This window comes from Diabrotica undecimpunctata, chromosome 1 (assembly GCF_040954645.1).
Source record: "Diabrotica undecimpunctata isolate CICGRU chromosome 1, icDiaUnde3, whole genome shotgun sequence".
NCBI classification, from domain to species: domain Eukaryota; kingdom Metazoa; phylum Arthropoda; class Insecta; order Coleoptera; family Chrysomelidae; genus Diabrotica; species Diabrotica undecimpunctata.
This window is the reverse complement of record NC_092803.1, coordinates 131,814,631-131,834,892: the sequence shown is the minus strand read 5'-3', so window position 1 is coordinate 131,834,892 and position 20,262 is coordinate 131,814,631.

The window sequence follows — 20,262 nt, the reverse complement described above, 5'->3', positions numbered from 1 at the left end:
CAATTTGGTACGAGACTGCAAAAAAATCTTAATTGAATAATTTCAAGATGGTTGCGAACCTAGTCCATATCTGCTTCGTACACTTTACACTTCCCACAGGACTTTCACTCTCCGCTGACGGACTCTCTCAGCTCTCTGGACTTTCTCCTTCCTCTATGCTTCACGTTGCGTTACGTTACTTTTAGTACGGGTGGAGAATTCTAAAATTTACTCTCGAATGACCTTCAAACTTTAGAACATCTCATCGATCGGTTTCGTTATACACTTTCATACTTTTAAGGGTAGAAAACAAATTGAAATATACGAGTTCCTTATTACGCAAAAAGTCATTACAGTGTTAGAGATGAGTTTGAAAATTTTTATCCGTTCTACTTAAAATTGGTTTATTACTTAAAGAAGTTAAGAATATCTAAATGTGGCAAATTTAGTACTGGAAGAAAGCCTTAAGCAACATTCTGATGGAAATAAATATTCCAAAGATTAAATACCTTTCCACAAATCTCTTTTCGAATTAAAGTCAACTAGTTGTAGTATCAAGAGGCGGCGTAGCTATATTATTATTGTTAACTACTATCAATCAAAGACACAGGATGGTTGCAGAAAGCAAATTAGCTTAACTGTAATGAAAACATATAGAGTAACGCAACCAATTCAATAAACTTGTACATTATTATGTACAATACAATACATTGCAAATTTCATAACTTACTAAAATGTTTATAGATTTTTAATTCTTCTACAATTTTTTCATTCCTAAAGTTAGCTCCTGAGAATTTATTAATATCATCAGGAATGAATATGGAGCAGTCTCTCTTTTTTAGAAGGAAAAGACAACAGGAGTCCTATACATAGATATAATAAGATTCAATAGATATACATATCATCACAGAGCAAGCAGATGTAAATTTTACAGTATATTTCTAATTTTCTAATCTAATTTTCTCTACTATTTAGAATATTCCCGTGTGAGCTAACTAGTCTTTCATTGGGCTCCGTTCCAGTTGGCGGATAAGGTAATGCTTCCCAGATATGGTTGATATTAGAGAAAGAAAATACTCGAGGCAGACCAAACTAGCATGGTGTCACGCAGCAACAACATCGGTGTTAAAGTTAGGCTTAAAATAGATTATATTGTATATTATATTATCACTAATGTTTGTATTTTGAGAACGATTTCCAAAGTGGAAATTGAAACGTCAATAAACGTACTTTAACCTTTAATTGTGGCTTATTCCCATTTAAATAGCAATTAAATTATATAGAAAAAGCTAAAAGTCAATCATACACAAGCAGAGTTATATTAAGAAAAAAATTGTATTACGGTGCATGAAAGAAACAGAAAACTACCATATATTTTTGCCTTCATCTTTTTGTAGTGCCTTTCTGTTTCGGATGTTGGCGACCTTCATGGCAATCGGTATTTTGCACACTGCTGTTCTAAAAAGAGTTGTGATTCTCCAGCCAGAAAATCCTTCGCCTTCTTGTTCCCTGTTTTCCTTCTACTTTTCCATTTAAAATTAATTGCAGCAACCCATATCTTTCGCTGTTCCTTATGATGTGACTGAGATATTCGGTTTTGGCTGTTTTTATTTTGATTAACTGCTTATTTAACAATTTTACCTAGGAACATCCAAGATGGTTCAGATAAATATAAATATTGGCATTTATCCCCGGGAGAACCTAAATGCTCAAAGGCTGCTAAATATCCCCGGAAGGACAATAAACATAATATGTGGAATATTAAAACTATATGTGAAGCTGGGATAATACGTAACCCCTTAAAAAATTAGAATGAATAAACAGTAAATAGAGTATGGGCTACTTTGGCGAGACAGTAAGTCCAATTCTGACGTCACTGTCGATAAGCATTGGATCTGCATTACCGACCAACGCGTACCTATTAGAACCATAGACCATGTAATGATGTCATACAACCATTTGTATTAGGTAAAAAAACGTAAAAGGTGTGAAAGATGAAGCATGTTTGCTATGGAGCGGGAACTAATACATTCTTTCAATTACCACTGAGACACTTTTATATGTGGAGATAACTACAATGTATTGATTCCATAATATTTTGAAATGCAATACCAGAGATTTACAAATCCATATACATTGGATCACAATCCACTGGTAAGCAAACTTTGAGCCATACTAAAAACAATTAAAAGCACCGAAAGCTAACAATATAATTTAAGAATAATTAAAGATGCACAAAATGAAACAGGAAATACAAAATTATATGGAACAAAAAATGACTTATGTAGAAATCACCGGTATGGAAAATAAAATTGTAGATAAACGATGAATTAGAGGATATAATGCAAGTAGAAGGAGACTAAAAGATGGTGGTTTACACGAAAATTGTCGAAGAAATAAGGAGTGCTATTACACAAGCCGAAAATAAATAGATGAGTGAACTATGTGAAGAAACTGAAATATTGAAGCAAAGTTTCATCATCATTTTTGTCCTTTGCTTGGATTTTCCAGTTGGTAACACCGATCTTCTCAGCATCTTATGTTGCCCCGTCTATATACCTCAGCTTTGGTCTACCCCAGCTTTTCGTCTTCCCATTCCCACCGATTGCGCTGTTAGAATCTTTTTTATCATATTCGATTCCGGGGCCCGGGCTACATATCCTGTCCAATGCAGACGGTTTCGCTTGATCACAGTAGTAATATCTTTTTCATCAAACTTATGCTTGTAGATATTCTGCAGTTTAAAGTAATATCTACGCCTCCATATTCTGTTCTTACAGACCACTTCGAATATCTTGCGTAGTATCTTTCTTTCAAAAATGGATAAAGGGTATTCATCTGTTTTGGTTAAGGTCCATGAATTTGATCCATATGTGAGAACGGGGACTATCAGTATTCCATATAGTCTTATACTAGTTTTTTGAGACATGATTTTGTTAGCTAAGTACTTTGATAGACCATGATAACACCTGTTTGCAATTATTATTATATTTTTTATTTCCCCTGATGTGTTACTATTGGGGTTAACCATTGTCACTAGATATATGGACTCTTTGACCACTACGAAGTTTTGGTCATTGACAATTGGATCTGCGTCACCATTTCCAGCTCTTGTGTTTGTGTTAGCATGAATTTGGTTTAATTTTAATTTATATGTAATCACATTCGTTCTGCTACTGCTACTAGCTCCGTTAGGATTTCTGTCATTCTCGCCCTGGTTTTGTTAGAATGTGCACGTCGTTAGCATATGTAAGAAATTGGACTGATGTATTAAATACAGTTCCGCTACCATCTAAATTAGCCTTTAGTACAACTTTTTCCAAGGTTATTTTAAAATACACGCCAGCACATGTCCCTGCCTTAACCCCCAATGTATTTCTAATGGGACTGATGATGATCAGTCGTTACGAGTTTTTATAACTCGTAACGTGTTTTATATAAAACTCATAACGACGAAGTCGTTATGAGTTTTTTTTTGAATGCTTAATTTATTCATAGCGTTATAAAGTAGGAAAGCTTAATCTAAAATAAAAAACTACAAGAATCTATCAATCTAGAAGATCAGAATGTATAATGGATACGGACTGCAGATCCATAATAGACATGAAACATAAAAAAGGAGATCTGGAACAGTTATGAGGATGAAACATTTGAAAATAAAAAAATGGCTAATTATATAACGTAAATTGTACCACAGAACATTTAATTAGAATTAGTAAAATAGAAAAACCACTAGATAACAATTAAATCTATAATACAAGTAAATAACTAGGGTAAAGTCTACCTTTGTGCTCTGCAGAAATATGCTGAAATACAAAAAGTGTAAGCAGTATAGAAATATTAGCTTTTAGAACAAAATAACACAAAATCTTTCTACAAATAAGTCACAAAAGGATTTATAGAAAATGTGAAGAACAAGTGACACATACACAATTTAGTTTTATGGATGCAGTTGATACAGGGGAAGCACTTTCTGCTACACAAGTTCTGTTCCAGCGCTGCAAAGATGTGAACTGTTACATATGCGAATGTTTGGTGGACTATCAGAAAGCACTTGATAATGTAAAATACGATCAATTAATATCTATTTAAGGAGCACTGGCTTGGATGACAGATCTAAGAATAATAAGCTACCTGCGTTATGGCCAAACATTACAAATCAGACAAACAACCAACTGAGTTAAGACGTTGTGATAAAAAGAAGTTTCAGATTTCAGAGAAGAATTATCGCGTATACTTTAGTATGGAATTAGAAGGTATATTTAAAGCAGCTCTGGAAGACATCTATGATAGCATACTGATAAATAAAGAACGTATAAATGATTTCGGATCAAAAAAGACCACACAACTATTTTCACAGATCACATGCAAGGTCTACATGCAGTGGTTACTAAGGTGGCAGAAATGAGTCACGAATAAGGTAACTTTAACATTAAAAAAGAAAGTCTGTGGTTGTTAATAAAAACCATACACTGCTTTAATAATTATTAATATATTCCCAGCTCAAAATACAAGTAAACAGCTAGCCCAGCAACTCTCTATAGCTAGTTGTTGCATTTTTTGGCTAATTGAGTAACCTTGATTACGAATATTAGTTTGTAAATATTCGTAATTTACAAAATAATATTGTTATTGACAACGTCAGTCTTGAAAATGTAAACCATTATATATATATATATATATATATATATATATATATATATATATATATTCAAAAAAACTTACCTCACAGTTTTTCCTATTCCGTGTACTGGAAACCCACTTATACAAACCGATATCTTAATGCCCAGTCACATCATTACCCCGCCCAACTTAATTCAGTTGTCAACACTCTCATTTCTCGTTCCATAAGACTTAGCGACAACAATCATAGGTCATCAGAAATTAATTCAATAAGGCAAACACTCTTACAAAACGGCTATCACAAATCCCAAATCAATGAGAGCGTTCAAAAAATCTAAACCCCATTCCATCCAAAAAAGAAACCTTGCCGCCGGATCAACCCAAAATCTTTCTACCTTTTATTAAAGGCGTCACTGACAAGATCAGTAGAACTTTTCTTCCTCTAAATATCAAAACCATCTTCACTACTCACTCCAAGTTGTCCAATCTCGTCAGATCCGTAAAAGACCAAATCCCAAATGAAGACCATGGTGTCTACGAGATACCCTGTTCCAGTTGCCCACGTACATACATCGGACAGACAAACCGACGAATCCATAACCGTATTTACGAACATTCTATATCTGTCAAACATTCCGATACTACTTCAGCCCTAGCCCAACATCATATTCAAACAGGCCAGAAAATAGATTTCGAAAAAGCAAAAACCATCGCCCCCATCCGCTCCTTAAAATCGAGATTCATTCGTGAAGCTATCGAAATCGAAAAACATCCTAACAGCTTGAATACGCGCGATGGCGCGAAAAGATTGCCGGTTGCCGGTAACATGGCGACCCCTGCTTGAGCGACCTCCCGCCCACACCGCTCAGGCCACGTCAGTTCAGACCACGTCAGCGCATACCGTTTCCGCGCATACAGCGAGTATAAAAGCAGCCACAGAGGGTAAGACTGGTTGTCACTCGACAGTGAGGAGTAGGCAGATTGAGACCTCAGTGCCGAGACACAGTTCTTGCAATACAGAACACGATACTGGTACGTCTCTAGTGAGGGGAGTAGGCAGATTGAACCGAACCGTATCACTCTTGATAATAGCTCCAAAATGGGCGCCGAAACGTCGAGTAATAAATTCTTAACGCGGTTCTTCCCGAGAACTAAGTTAATCTTGGACATACCATTAAAATCGGCAAAGAAAACCAAATAGCCGAAATAAAAAGACGCATACAATAATTTATTTTGAAGAATAAAGATATACCAATGTGTCTAAAACGTAGAGTTTATGACAAATGTATCTTGCCTGTAACTACATATGGACTGGAGACCATGGCCTTTACAAAGAAAATCTTAGAGCAGCTCAGTACAACCCAAAGAGCGATGGAGAGGGCCATGCTAGGAATTAGTTTGAGAGACAGGATTCGAAATATCGACATTCGTGAAAGCACAAAGATTACTGATGTCGCAGAACGTATAGCAAGGCTCAAGTGGCAATGGGAGATAATTCCGAAAAATGGACAGAGATTAACAAACTGTAGACCAAAAGAGAACAGACGAGGAGTAAGCAGACTACAGAAGAGGTGGGCAGATGATATCAAACAAGTCACGGGCAAGCAGTGGATGAGAATTGCCAAGAGTAGAAATTAATGGAAGCAAATGGAAGAGGCCTATGTCCAGCAGTGAACGAATACAGGCTGAAGAAGAAGAAGAAGATTACGAATATGTAATATTTTTTTTGATTCAGCTTCTAACTAGTGAGATATCCATAATTAAAAAAACAGCTTTGAACTTTCGAAAGACAATTCGAACTCCACTCCACACACTCTCCCCTCTCTCTACACTCCAATGTGTTAATATGGGAAGAACATAAAATAGTATGTATGTGGGGATAAAAATGTACAGGGCAGATGATTTTGTTTTCCTAACCACTAAGTTTATCCCATGGACATGATAGACTGATCGTTGCAATACCAGCCCGTTCCCTCCGCTCCCAGTGCGTCAGAAAACTGACGCAAAGAAATCCCTGCATCTCTTTCTAATGAGGCGGGTTTATCGACCACGTGAATGTCTCTTTGGTCACTTAGGTTACGTGGTTGATAAACCTGGCAAATTAGAAAGAGATGCAGGGACTGCTTTGCGTCAGTTTTTTCTGTCGCACTGGGGGAACACAACTACATTACAGCAATTAGTCTATTTGATTTATATGTCTATGACTTATCCTAACCAAACCTAACCTAAATGAAGCTAACCAAAACTTATCAAAGGTCACCTGGATACATAATTTCGCTATTGTATTGTCGATATCTCGATAGCTAGAAGCCAGGGCACAAACTTTCCTATAGATTCCCAATCTACGTCATCAAATTAAAAACAAATTAAATTTTTAAAAAGAAATTTGTTATTTCGAAATATTAGCCATTTTTGCTCCGCTTAGGTGGGCACTATCTGATAACAAAATGAAGAGCATAGGTTAGATAGATTGTTAAAACTTGCTTCAATAAGCGGAAAGTGATTAGACAAGTCAGATTTGTAACCGAAATTATTATTTGTACAATTCAAGATAAAAAACAATTGATAAAATGTAATTGGGAAACCCAATGCAATAAATACAAAGAGTATAATTTATGTAAGCGATAGAAATTGCACAGATTCCTGAAACGTTGTATTAACTCACTTGATATTTAAGAATAATAATTTTTATAAAATGTTGATTTTTGTATTTAAGTATATCTAATTTTAAAAAACGGAAGCCAACACAAAGAAATATATAGTACCTGGACAACATTTAAATGGAATGCAAAGCGTATGTAATTCATTAATTCGTTTTTCTCGCCTGCCTTTTGATGTTTTGTTCGTCGGTGCATCCAGCGAGAAAGGCTTTTCTGTTCTATAATTTACGCTACATTTTTTTTAGTTTTAACTGCTATTAGCTACTGATCCTTTCTCTAATTTAAATCACGAATCGATTTATAATTAGTACTAAATTACAACAATAAACTGTACATGCCAGAAAGTTATGCCGATGGTCAGAAATAGGAGGTGAATACTACTTAGTAGAAACAAAAATAAAAAAAATAAAACAACCAACATAAATGAAAACATAAATATTTAATATAATTCAAAACTATATGAAATGTAGTTTGGCTATGCATTATATAAAAAAATAGGTATATCAGCCTAAAAAAGGATAAATGGAAAGAAGTCGGAATAATCTCAGCTTTTAGGAGACCAAAATAATAAAGGAAAACAAATACAACAAACACCTTGTTAATCAATAGACAATAAAATTAATCAAAAATGAAACATTAAACAAAACAGATTCTTTAATCAAGGAGTGTGGTTTCAAGGTGTTTTGTTAGATATATTATTATCGAAGTTTATATGCCATTGTCTAGAATAGTTTTTTCCTACCGTTTCGTCTTCAACTGTGGCAGACGTCAATTAAGGCCATACGGCAATGGACGCTATCTTATGATCAGTGGTGATCTTTTTCCAATCTCTCCCCTCTTTCTCTCTTGTCGTTATCCCATTGCTGAATATTGTGATTTCTCCTAATGCAGACAACTAGATGATTTAATCCCATCCCAATAAATGGCATGGATGTTCTGTTTCCTATCTTTACCTGCTCATATGAGTTCGTCACGCACCTTTCAGTTAGTTCCCCTAATATTCTTGGTATTTCTATTTCTATATTTCTAGCATTGCTAGCCATATTCTACTTCTTTTTATGGAATCATATGCTTTCTGGAAATTTTCTAAAATTCAGTGTACATATCGGTTAAACTCGCAGTTTTTTTCTAATATTTTTAGGATCGTAAATATTTGATCTATTGTTGAGCTTCAATTGAAAGCCGCATTGGTAGTCGCATAGAATATCTTCCGAATACGGAGTGACCCCTTTAGCAAAATAATTTATAGAACTTTATACGGGTGTTAATAAGCAATATACCTCTATAGTTTCGAAATTGTTCTTTATCTCCCTGCTTATGCATGGGTATTATAACGCTTCCATTCTTGTATTTGCTGTTCTATATAGCCCCTCTTTTAAGTTCTTAGTAGCTTTTGTTCTGTGAAAATCTGCTTTGTTCTCATCTGTAGAGTTTTGTAGCGTTTTCAATCTTTTGTGAGTTTTTATTTCCCGCAGTTCCTGACATTGTTTATAAAACCGTTTATGTTTTGGACGAGTCCTCTTTTTTTGCAAAAGTTTTCTTCGCTGATTGTTCTATAACTGATGCCACTTGCTGCCATGCTGGTCCTAAGTCTGGATTATACTCTTTCTCTCCCAGCAATTGGAATCTATTGCTTATGGCTACTAGATAATCCACTTTGGTGTTTAAAGAGCATCTATGTCTCATCTCTCTCTTTGTTTTTGTTGCTCCAACTGCTGTACAGATATTCGTCTGCTCCTCTCATATTTCTCGAATTAATAATGCTACTAGAGTGTCTTGCATCAATGAGGACATGATCTATTTGGTTACGTGTACTTCCATCATTTTAAACTCATGTGGCCTTGTAAATATCCTTTCTTTCAAAATGGGTAGATTTAACAATTATATTATTGGATATTGCGAATTGTGTCCACTATTATTTGTTGTGTCGTGCAGGCTATGTTGAATACTTACTTCTCTGGAATAGCCTTTCTTACCGTTACCCTTCTAACCTTGGTTTAGCATTACAATCTCCCATTACTATTTTGACGTCGCGTTTTGGAACTGCTTTATACTGCTGGTTCCATAATTCGTAAATTTCGTCCTTTCTATCGTTTTCGGCATTTTCTGTTGGGCATATATTGAGAATATAGTGAGATTTAATCACCTACTTTTGACTTTAATATAGCAGATTCGTTCGTTTATTGGCTTAAAATATATCACTGTCGTTTTTAGTCTTTTTGAAATGACAAATCTACATCCGTATTTATGTCTGTTTTTACTATCCTACCAAAAGACTATATCATCTTCCATTTCAAAATTTCTCGTTACTGTCCATCTTATTTCTTGTATTGCTGATATATTTATGTCATATTTTTGTAATTGTCTAATGGCTCTTGTCGCTATTCCAGGTCTGTGCCAAGTTAACACATTCCACGTTCCTATGCAAACATACTTATTCCGTTGTCTGTTTAGTTCATATTGAATATCCGTCCAATTCCAAGGTAATAGTTTCTGTTTCGTGGCTTAAAATTTTTACATGTACGAAACGCCGGCCCATAGCACAACCCCCTTTTCGGAGGACCAATTCACCCACTCTCATCAGTTCCCGATCCAACTTTTCACTCGGGTTGGATACCGGAAATCCAGTTGGGTTGCTCGGTTTAACATGAGGCACCAACGTGAAGGTGAGAGTCGAATTTGAGTAGAAGAGGCTAAGTGGAGTAAACTGGAACCAACTCCATTTGTTCGCGTTCTACCCTTTTACTCCCTCAATTAAATTAAAATAAAATAATTAAAATAATATAAATAAATAAAATAAATAAATACTAAAATAAACATAAAAATAAATAAAATCAATTTGATTTCTTACTTGCCCATCTGGGCTCCAAAATTTCTAGCCTTTGCAGTAATTTCGTCAGTCTTTCGTACTTTGTTCTTAAAACCCCCCAAGACAATCTTCGAATTTATATCTATATTTATAGGGTTTATGTTTTTCTGAGTTAGTCTTGGAATTAGTACTGGAATTAGTACTAGTAAATTTGATCAGGTATTTTTGAATTTGGATTATGTCTTCGAATATCCGGATAATAGTGTATTTTTTAATAAGCACATGTTTCTTCTAATAAAATTCGGTAGTTGTCTGATAATATACAATATACAATAAAACACTTTTAGTAAAAGCACTATTTTTTGTTGGAACAACGAAACATAGTGTAAGTACTCGTTTGACTGAACACAACAGGAACTTTTGTCTGTCTACTGCGAACAATCAGCCGCTGCAGAACATACCGTTGCCTAAACAACTACCAATTTTTAGTTGTCATTAAACAAGAATGTCCACAGTTACTATCGAAATTAAAAAATAGCCAGTTTGAATCGTAAAGAAGCGGGTATGTATCTAAACAAAAAAACGAAATCCAAAAGGTTTTATGGATAAGTTTCTTATAGAGGTATAAATTGAATTTAAAACTATTAAAAAGAAAGAATCAAATAATGATGTTTAGTTCAGTAATATATTAGATTTATATGAAATATGAAGTGATAACAAAATAAACTCTTTATTAATGTTTTGTCTTGTTTAATTAATTAATCATTTTCTTTTTACCATGTTAATAATTAGTTCCCTTTTCTCTTTCTGACCTAGCATAAAAGTTTTCGCATTTTAACAATATTTTTCTATTTTCAAATTGTGGTAGTATATGTAGCTTTTTTTCGGGAATTTATTACTTTCAAAAGGTAAAAGAAATAATAAGTTAGACTTACTCACAATCAATTTAATTTAACTAATCGGACGACCGGTTTCGCTTTCTATAATATGCAAAGCATCTTCAGGTCACGATACAAAGTTAAAATGCTGAAAATAATAATCCCATATTAGGGTGTTGTCTAATAAAGATAAAAACAAAGATAAAAACATAGGTAGGTGATATAAATTATATAAATTACAGCAATTATGCCAATATTACATGTCTGTGGTTTTAAAAATGAATAAAATGTTTAAGCAGACAAGGTAAGACCCACAAATTGGTAACATAGTCTATTAAACTGTAATGAATTAATAAATAAACCAATAAATAAACATTACTTACATGCCGGTACTCTATTAATTGATGGTTGAAAGAACATGATTCAAACTATCTTGGATTGTTGATTGGAGAACTCAGGTCAACTATTGTAATTATTTAACAGTAAACGGGGAAGTTCTTGAGGAGACAGATTGTATGATCTTCAATGGATGTACAGATTGTGTGGGTGTGCAATTGTATAATCTTGTAGTTATCAAAATTTCTTTGATAAAGTTGTTGCAATATCTGGCAAATTATTGTAAAGTCCAAAAATTTTTATGTTAAAATTTAATTAAGACACTTTTACACACACAGAAACACACAGAAAACACTTAAAAAACGGGGGACGAAACAGACATTTAATTTAAAAGGAGAGGATTTCCAAAAGAACTACATTTCTTAATAGGAGACAATGAGTTTTTTATGTGCTGTATATCAGATTTTAGAGGTAAACTTGACAAATGTAGTTTAAAGTGTGACAGTTCTTCTTCTATTTTAAATGCTGTAAGTTAAGTTATCCAGTTTATGAAATAAGCTGATATTAATAAAATCTAAAATTTTTTTAATTTTAGATATCAAAGTTATTTGATGTGTTAATATCACATCATCACTATTAACACATCAAATAACTTTGATATCTAAAATTAAAAAAATTTTAGATTTTATTAATATCAGCTTATTTCATAAACTGGATAACTTAACTTACAGCATTTAAAATAGAAGAAGAACTGTCACACTTTAACCTACATTTGTCAAGTTTACCTCTAAAATCTGATATACAGCACATAAAAAACTCATTGTCTCCTATTAAGAAATGTAGTTCTTTTGGAAATCCTCTCCTTTTAAATTAAATGTCTGTTTCGTCCCCCGTTTTTTAAGTGTTTTCTGTGTGTTTCTGTGTGTGTAAAAGTGTCTTAATTTAATTTTAACATAAAAATTTTTGGACTTTACAATAATTTGCCAGATATTGCAACAACTTTATCAAAGAAATTTTGATAACTACAAGATTATACAATTGCACACCCACACAATCTGTACATCCATTGAAGATCATACAATCTGTCTCCTCAAGAACTTCCCCGTTTACTGTTAAATAATTACAATAGTTGACCTGAGTTCTCCAATCAACAATCCAAGATAGTTTGAACCATGTTCTTTCAACCATCAATTAATAGAGTACCGGCATGTAAGTAATGTTTATTTATTGGTTTATTTATTAATTCATTACAGTTTAATAGACTATGTTACCAATTTGTGGGTCTTACCTTGTCTGCTTAAACATTTTATTCATTTATAAAACCACAGACATGTAATATTGGCATAATTGCTGTAATTTATATAATTTATATCACCTACCTATGTTTTTATCTTTGTTTTATCTTTATTAGACAACACCCTAATATGGGATTATTATTTTCAGCATTTTAACTTTGTATTGTGACCTGAAGATGCTTTGCATATTATAGAAAGCGAAACCGGTCGTCCGATTAGTTAAATTAAATTGATTGTGAGTAAGTCTAACTTATTATTTCTTTTACCTTTTGAAATGGACTCACACAAGCAACACATTCATGATTTATTACTTTCAGTTTTTTACATAATCATTTGATTAGTATTGAAACTTCTATAAAAATATAGACAATCTCATTCGGTAAATGTAGGTATCAAATTATTCTCAGAAGCAACCTGAATCACCCGTACTAGTTCTCCTGCTGTTTTGGTGGCAAGGGAATAGCGGCGTGTTGAGATGCCTGTTAAAGGAGCAGGATAACAGAAATTTTAGATGCGTAAAGCACGAATTTTAAACTCTGTGGAGAGAAAGTTCCTACTTGACCATGTCTTTAAATACGTGACAAGCAGGTATATACTATGTACATACTTAGAAGAGTTTGAATTTCGTAGATAAAATTTCATCTATCTATTTCATAAATAATATATTTAGCGTTAATTTATTATGATTACTGAAACACTCTAGCTACATGCCCTACTCAGTTTCTTTCAATTTTGGAAGTACGATCTAAAATATGGCCTAAGTATGACCTTTTAGTTTTGTTTTCAATTACACCTTTCAGAACTTTCATAATTTCCATTCTCTGTAAGTTTACCGTGTTCAAAATTGTTGTTTTTAGATATAAATAATGCCAATTGTATGTTGACATATAGCTATTAGATATTATTTAAAACTCCCCTGCAAGCTTCGTTAAGTTTTCTATACATTTCTTTTTCAATTATTTTATCTCAAACTTTTAAATTTTTACAACAATTAACGAACAGTTAATCAATTACAAACAGAGAACACGATTGACTAAGAAAAACCACTAAACCAACTTATTCACATCGGTGTTAACCTAGATATGTAGTCTCAAATATGCTTCATAGAACTTCCATCTGGTAAGCATGCCGGCGCGTTAAATTTCTCTATTCACAACTTCAGTTAGATATTTCTTACATCTTACATTAGTTAATCTTACATTTTCTTGCCTGAGGATAAAATAAAATGGGAATATACGTAATATTAACGTAATTTCATGCTGTTAGTCCTCCTTCTTCAGCAAAAACCAATACGATCTTCTATTGATATATTGGCTCATACTATTGTTGATCCTCTCCATGACTAAGACGGGAGGTAAAAGTACATTTCATATATATTTCAAACGTTTGACCATAAAAGCTCAACTATCATTTTGGATAAAATAAGCAAAATCATAATTCAACCATACACATGAGTTTTTTTACGGGGTTATATTTCAAATTAAATATTAGTGTGCAACTAATAACATTAAGGCGGCTTGTACACCGGAGGCAATAAGCAACTAGCAACTAGCAACAGGCAACATATTTTATTGTACTTTGCATACCAAAGCAATAAAAATCAGTTGTTTAAAATGTTGTCTGAGGATGAAGACGAAGTGATATAGTGGAAAATATTGAGAAAAAAAAGCAGACAGTATTGGATTCATCTAGCACTTGAAGCGTCGATTAAACATGGAGCCAGTTATGTGCTCAAGAATCACAGACGCATCCTACACATTTTCAAAACTGTTAACGAATGAATCCGAGTACTTTTTTTTATTGACATGGACTAGGTGTCAATCAGGCCGTTACAACATGACTAATACCTCAAACATAAAAATTTAATGACAGTAAAGTCCATAAAATATCAATAACGAAGAGCTGAATAATATGCTTTAAGTACTAAAATTAAAATAAGATACAAGTTAAATATACAGTATGTTTAAAAAGCGTTGCACATAATATAATTCAAAATACTTTTTTTGCATTATCTTCTTTTCATCTATATTTACATACAAACAAGATGATGAGGTTCTCAGAGTTCCACAGCAAACTCTTGAGCAGCTATCTACTCAATCCGACAGCTGCTTTGCTATGGACTGTCCAAGTTGTTCACCATAATTTTGCATATACGTATATTTTTTTGACACTACAAGGCTATTTTGGTACTTTACAGAAACTTTATAATGCATTATAAATTCTCTCATTTGCATTAGCTAAGAAATCAAGGATATTAAACAGGGCCTGTATATTAAGATCATGTAATTGTTGAATAAAGTGATCTGTTTCATCCATATATTTTTGGCATTTGAAAAAAACATGATCTAAATCACCTTTTTTGCCAAAATTTTGACAATGATTATTTTCGAGAACATGAGTTTGATGTAGATGTGAAGGATAACAGGCGTGGCCAAATCTAAGACGTGTTACTGTTGTGATATATTTTCTTGAATAATTATATGGCTAAAACTACATCCTATTCGGTATTTGATTTTGTATACTGCAGTATCTAGAAGGGTTGGTATAAGTATGTTGTGATCAAAGTTCGTTCAAAATATTGAGATATTTCATTTTAATATAAACAACAGCATCGCAAAAACTTACAGGTAGTTTATTGGTCCAACCATTTATTACACTTTTTTTGCCAACATATCCACATACTCGTTATGTTCGAGAGCGATATGTGCTTTAACCCATACAAAATTAATGTTTTTGTTAACTTTTTGCAGTTCTAAAATCCGTTTTTTAATTGCATACCTATATGATATAATTAGTGGAATAACTTGGGCACTTAGCCAAAACTAAGGAATTTAAAACAGACAGGGAGTCCGATATAATTCTTGCTGAATCAATTGTAGACTGTGTTAAAAATGTCAAAGCTTCGTAGATTGCAATAGCTTCATCACTAAGTATAGAAAATATGGTATCCAGTTTGTAGGAATAATTAATATTTTGGAAGAAATATAAAAAGCACTTCCCACATCATCCTTGGACTTGGAAGCATCGGTATATATTTAGAAACAATGAATTGTAATCATAAAGATCTGACAAAGTTGAGCTGGGTAATATAAAATCAATGAGGATGAGGATATCTTGATTAGATTGAAGTGCGATACACAGTAATGGAGAATTTTTCTTCGACCAATATTTATTTGTAAGATCTTGTTCGTTTAATACTACTATATTTTAATGTGGATTATTATTGGTTCTGGATATTTTGAGAAGAAATTTGTCTGCAAGGAACTGCCTTTTGTGATTTAAATGAGGCTCAATAGCTTCTACATGAAGAGGTGCGACTGAAGTTGTTTTCATGGCAAAAAGACATACACGTAAGACTGAGTTTTGCAAGATATCTATTTTGTTTAAAATCTGTGAACTAGCAGAGCCGTACAAGATACATCCATAATCCAATATGGGCCTGATATAAGCACGATAGAATAGTAAGGCGGTTTTAAGTCTTAGTAACCTAAGTCTTAGTAACCATTTTAAAAAAATTTAACCCTTTTATACATCGGTCTAACATGTAATTAATATGCAGTTTCCATGTAAATTTCTTATCAAGTACCATACCTAGATATTTGACGGAGTCTTTAAGGGAAAGATTATAAGAACCTAGGACAATGTGACTTAATTTAGGTATGTTGTGTCTACTGAAAATACAAACTTCAGACTTGGGGTACGAAATCTAAAAACCATTTAATGTTAACCATTCATGAACAACACCAAAGATGTCTTTGAGAGAAGCCGTAGTGGTATTAAATTTCTTATTTTCAGTATATATGCAGAGGTCATCTGCATACTGTACTATTTTAAACGGAATATGATTAAAACTTAATTAATGTAAATCAGCAGTATACAAATTAAACAAAACAGGACTCAAAAACGAGCCTTGTGGACGTCCGTTGTTGTTATTTCTTGGACCTACAATAATTGTGTTATCAAAATTTCTTAAAAATATTTTTCTAATAATATAAAATTTAATAATCATGTTGACTACCTGATTTGGAATATAAAATAATTTCAACATCGTATCTCTCAAAATGGGGAGGCATATATTATCATACGCACTTTCTACGTCTATAAAAAGCACAAAAAGGTAATTGTTTCTGGCAAAATTATTGTTTATGTCTACCACAAGAGTACTAAGAGCATCTAGAGAACCAACGCCTTTTTTAAAAGAGAATTGATTTTGACAAGCTAATTTATTATAAGTTATCCACCATTCCAGTCTAACTTTAATAATTCTTTCCAAAGTCTTCAAAACACAAGTTGGGATCTTTATTTGGTTTAAGGATTGTTATGACAATAACAGTTCTTAATATATCAATTTCTTCATCTTTAAAAAGAATATCATTAAAAATATCAAGTAATACGTTTTTCGCTATATTTGGAAGTTTTTTAAGCATAGGATATTTAGTGTTAGACTTATTAGTTAGCGCAAAGTCAAGTTCTTCCCGTGTAAATGTATTTAAAAGAAAGTGACTTGAAGTTATGGGATTATTTTGAATTTCTATAGCAGTATTAACTGATGGAGGTGCTATTTTGTCAAAAAATTATTCAATCAATTCATCATTAAGATGATTGATACTTAGATAATACTTCCTTTGCATTTTCCTTGCTTCATTCCAAACATTTTTAATAAGCATATTTTTATTTAAAGATGAACACCAGTTTTTCCAAATTTGTTTGGCTTTTAGTTTTAGAACTTTTTTTGTTTTAGACATTACTTTCTGACATTGTACATAATTAGCGAAACTGTCAGTTTTATATGTTTTTAAAGCATCTTTCCTGTCAAAAACAACTTGTTCATATTCGAAATCCCAGTACGGAGGTAGTAGTCGTTTAATAATTTTAAAGGTTTTATATGTCGGAATGGATTGAGAAGATGCATTATTAATACTTTCCATTAGAAAGTCATATTTCTCTGGGGTAGACAAGCTGTTGGAATAGTTAAGAAAATGTTGTTCAATCAGATCATAATATTGGGTCCAATTAGGTTTATTAAAATTCCATTTGGACTATGGAAGAATGTATTCGACCCCAATGTGTCATCTAAGACGTCCCAAGTAATTTCTTTTGTTAAATCAGGAGAGCACAACGTATTATGAACACTAAAGATTTCAAAGCGTCCAATGTACGTATATTTTTTAAAACTAATTATAAAGTTAGTCATAGCTCGAGCAATATCTTGGTTCTCCGTTTCTCCACTGTGAGAAGCAAAACGGGGTGGATTAGCAGGTAAAGGTTGAAATGGTCCAAATCTGAAGCTAAACAGAGCTAGAAGATACAGCAGGAGAAGAATTGGCTTTTCTCTTTTTGTTAGGAACTGAGTAATTGTTCGAGTGTTGGCGAAAAGTTGAATTAAAATTAGTACTCGTAGCTGCATTAGAAGTAGATTGCGCAGATGTTAGGGACATTTTGTTGTGTGTAATATTAGGAAATTTTTTATCGTAGTGGGATAAAATTCAAAAATTATTTGTTCCTAAAGCCTCTGAGTACGAGTTTTCATTAATTTCGTTTGCCTCCATAAAATAAATTTTATTTTTGATCATAATTTTTTTAATTTTTTGTTGTTTTTGGTAAGCAGGACAATTTTTCGAATCCGAAACATGTTTAGTACTCTTACAGTGAATACAGCTAATATCTGAATTTTCGCAAACGTGATTTTCATCTTTATTGGTTCCACATCGAATACATAGATCTTGGGAACTTCTACACTGTTTTGAAATGTGACCGTTAAATGTGAATGTTAAATAAATGTTTATAATCAAAAATCCTTATTTATTCTCAAAACAAATAAAAAATCAATACTTCCAACTTTTTATTGGACAAATACACATAAATAAGAAATGTTTGGAAATGTTTTTAAAACTTATGCCCATTGTGATGTCAGACTTAGGTAGTCCATATCGTGGACACAAGACATTACGAATCAAACAGTATTATACGCCATAAATAGAGAGTTAGAACTTATAACAACGATTAAGAAGATAAAGACCTCGTACCTAGGCCACATAATGAGCAATGACAAATATAACCTGCTACGAATAATAATCGAAGGGAAAATAAAGGGCCGAACAGGACTAAGCAGAAGTGCCGTGTCAAGCTTCGTAATATCAGAGCTTGGACGGACATGAACGTTCAACAATTACTAATAATGGCCTAGAATAGCGAACATTTTGATGTAGTCATCGCAAATCACCAGTAATGGAGTGCACCAGAAGAAGAAGATTTATCTTGTTAAAGATCTTAAGAAGGCTATATTGTCAAAAGAAGTGGTGTTATATGAATTCATGGGCATATGGAGGGGGTATTTGATAACACATTCATCCATTAATAGAGTGCACAAGAAGAATAATAAGAAGAAGTTGCTAGTTGCTTATTGCTCCAACGTGCGCGTCACCTTAGGCAACTTTACACCAGTAGCTGATCCACTTATTTATTTCTATTCCCTGAAGTTGGCGACATTGATTTTCGGTTTGCATTGATGTAAGTTTCCATTAAGGTAATTGTGATTTTCATATATGAGACAATTAGAGAACAAGCAAAGAAAATATTATGCTTTGTTCATTAATGATCACGAGCAGTGATTGAGCAATGCTTGCATACAGTGACGTCCAAAATCTCTAATTTGCCACAGGAATTATTAAATCTAAGTGATAAAAACCTCATTTTGTATTTTCTCGTATAATAATTATACTGGGTCGTATAGCTAAGGTTTATTCGAAAATATGAATCATGTACATTAATATGCGATGATTTTGCTTCTTCCAAAAAAATTGTCAAATTTTAGCCCTAAACAAAAAAGATATTTAAGATACATGTTTGTTTACATTTCTAGTGGCTGTTTTTATGCTCCTTACATATTTAGTATTCTGAGTCTTATAGCAAAATGGGTTTCAGCATTTGCTACGTACAAATGAAGCATGGACCCCAACAGAAATATATCAACGTCTAAAAAAAAAGTTATAAAAGCGGCAAAAGAAGAACTTGGTATGGAACAATACACGAATAAATTTCTGGAGAAAAAAAGTGAAGACTTAAAAGAGACGAATAAAAGGAAAGAGGATGCATTCCATAACTGGTTGAAGACAAAAACTCCAAGAACACGACATGAATACCTTATATTCAGGCAAAGAGTGAAGCAAACAGTACGACTGGAGAAGAACGAATAGTAGGAGAAAATGTGTAGAAACATAGATAACATGATTGTCTATAAAAGGTCAACGGAAGCAAAAAAAAATTAAAAATATTAGAAGAAACAAACAATGTAACACCTTACAAATCGTTACACCAAATGAATGGACAAAACAATAAACAATGTTACTACAACAAAGTAGATTCGAATATGAGTCACATGATATTACAAATGAATGAAGGAACAAAGCACACGGAGCAGAATACATAAGAATGGAATTGTTGATATATGAAGAAGAAATGCCTGTATCACTTATTCGACTGTTGTTCGATATAATTGAAAGAGAAGGAGATTTTCCAAGTGAATGGAATTTCTCATATAGGTCGTCCATATTTAAAAAGGGAGACAAAAGATTGACTAATAACTATAGAGAGATTAGTGTAATACCCTAATTAACAAATAAATAACTACAGTGAAGAACAATCTGGATTTATCAAATTATGCCTCGACAATATATTTATCA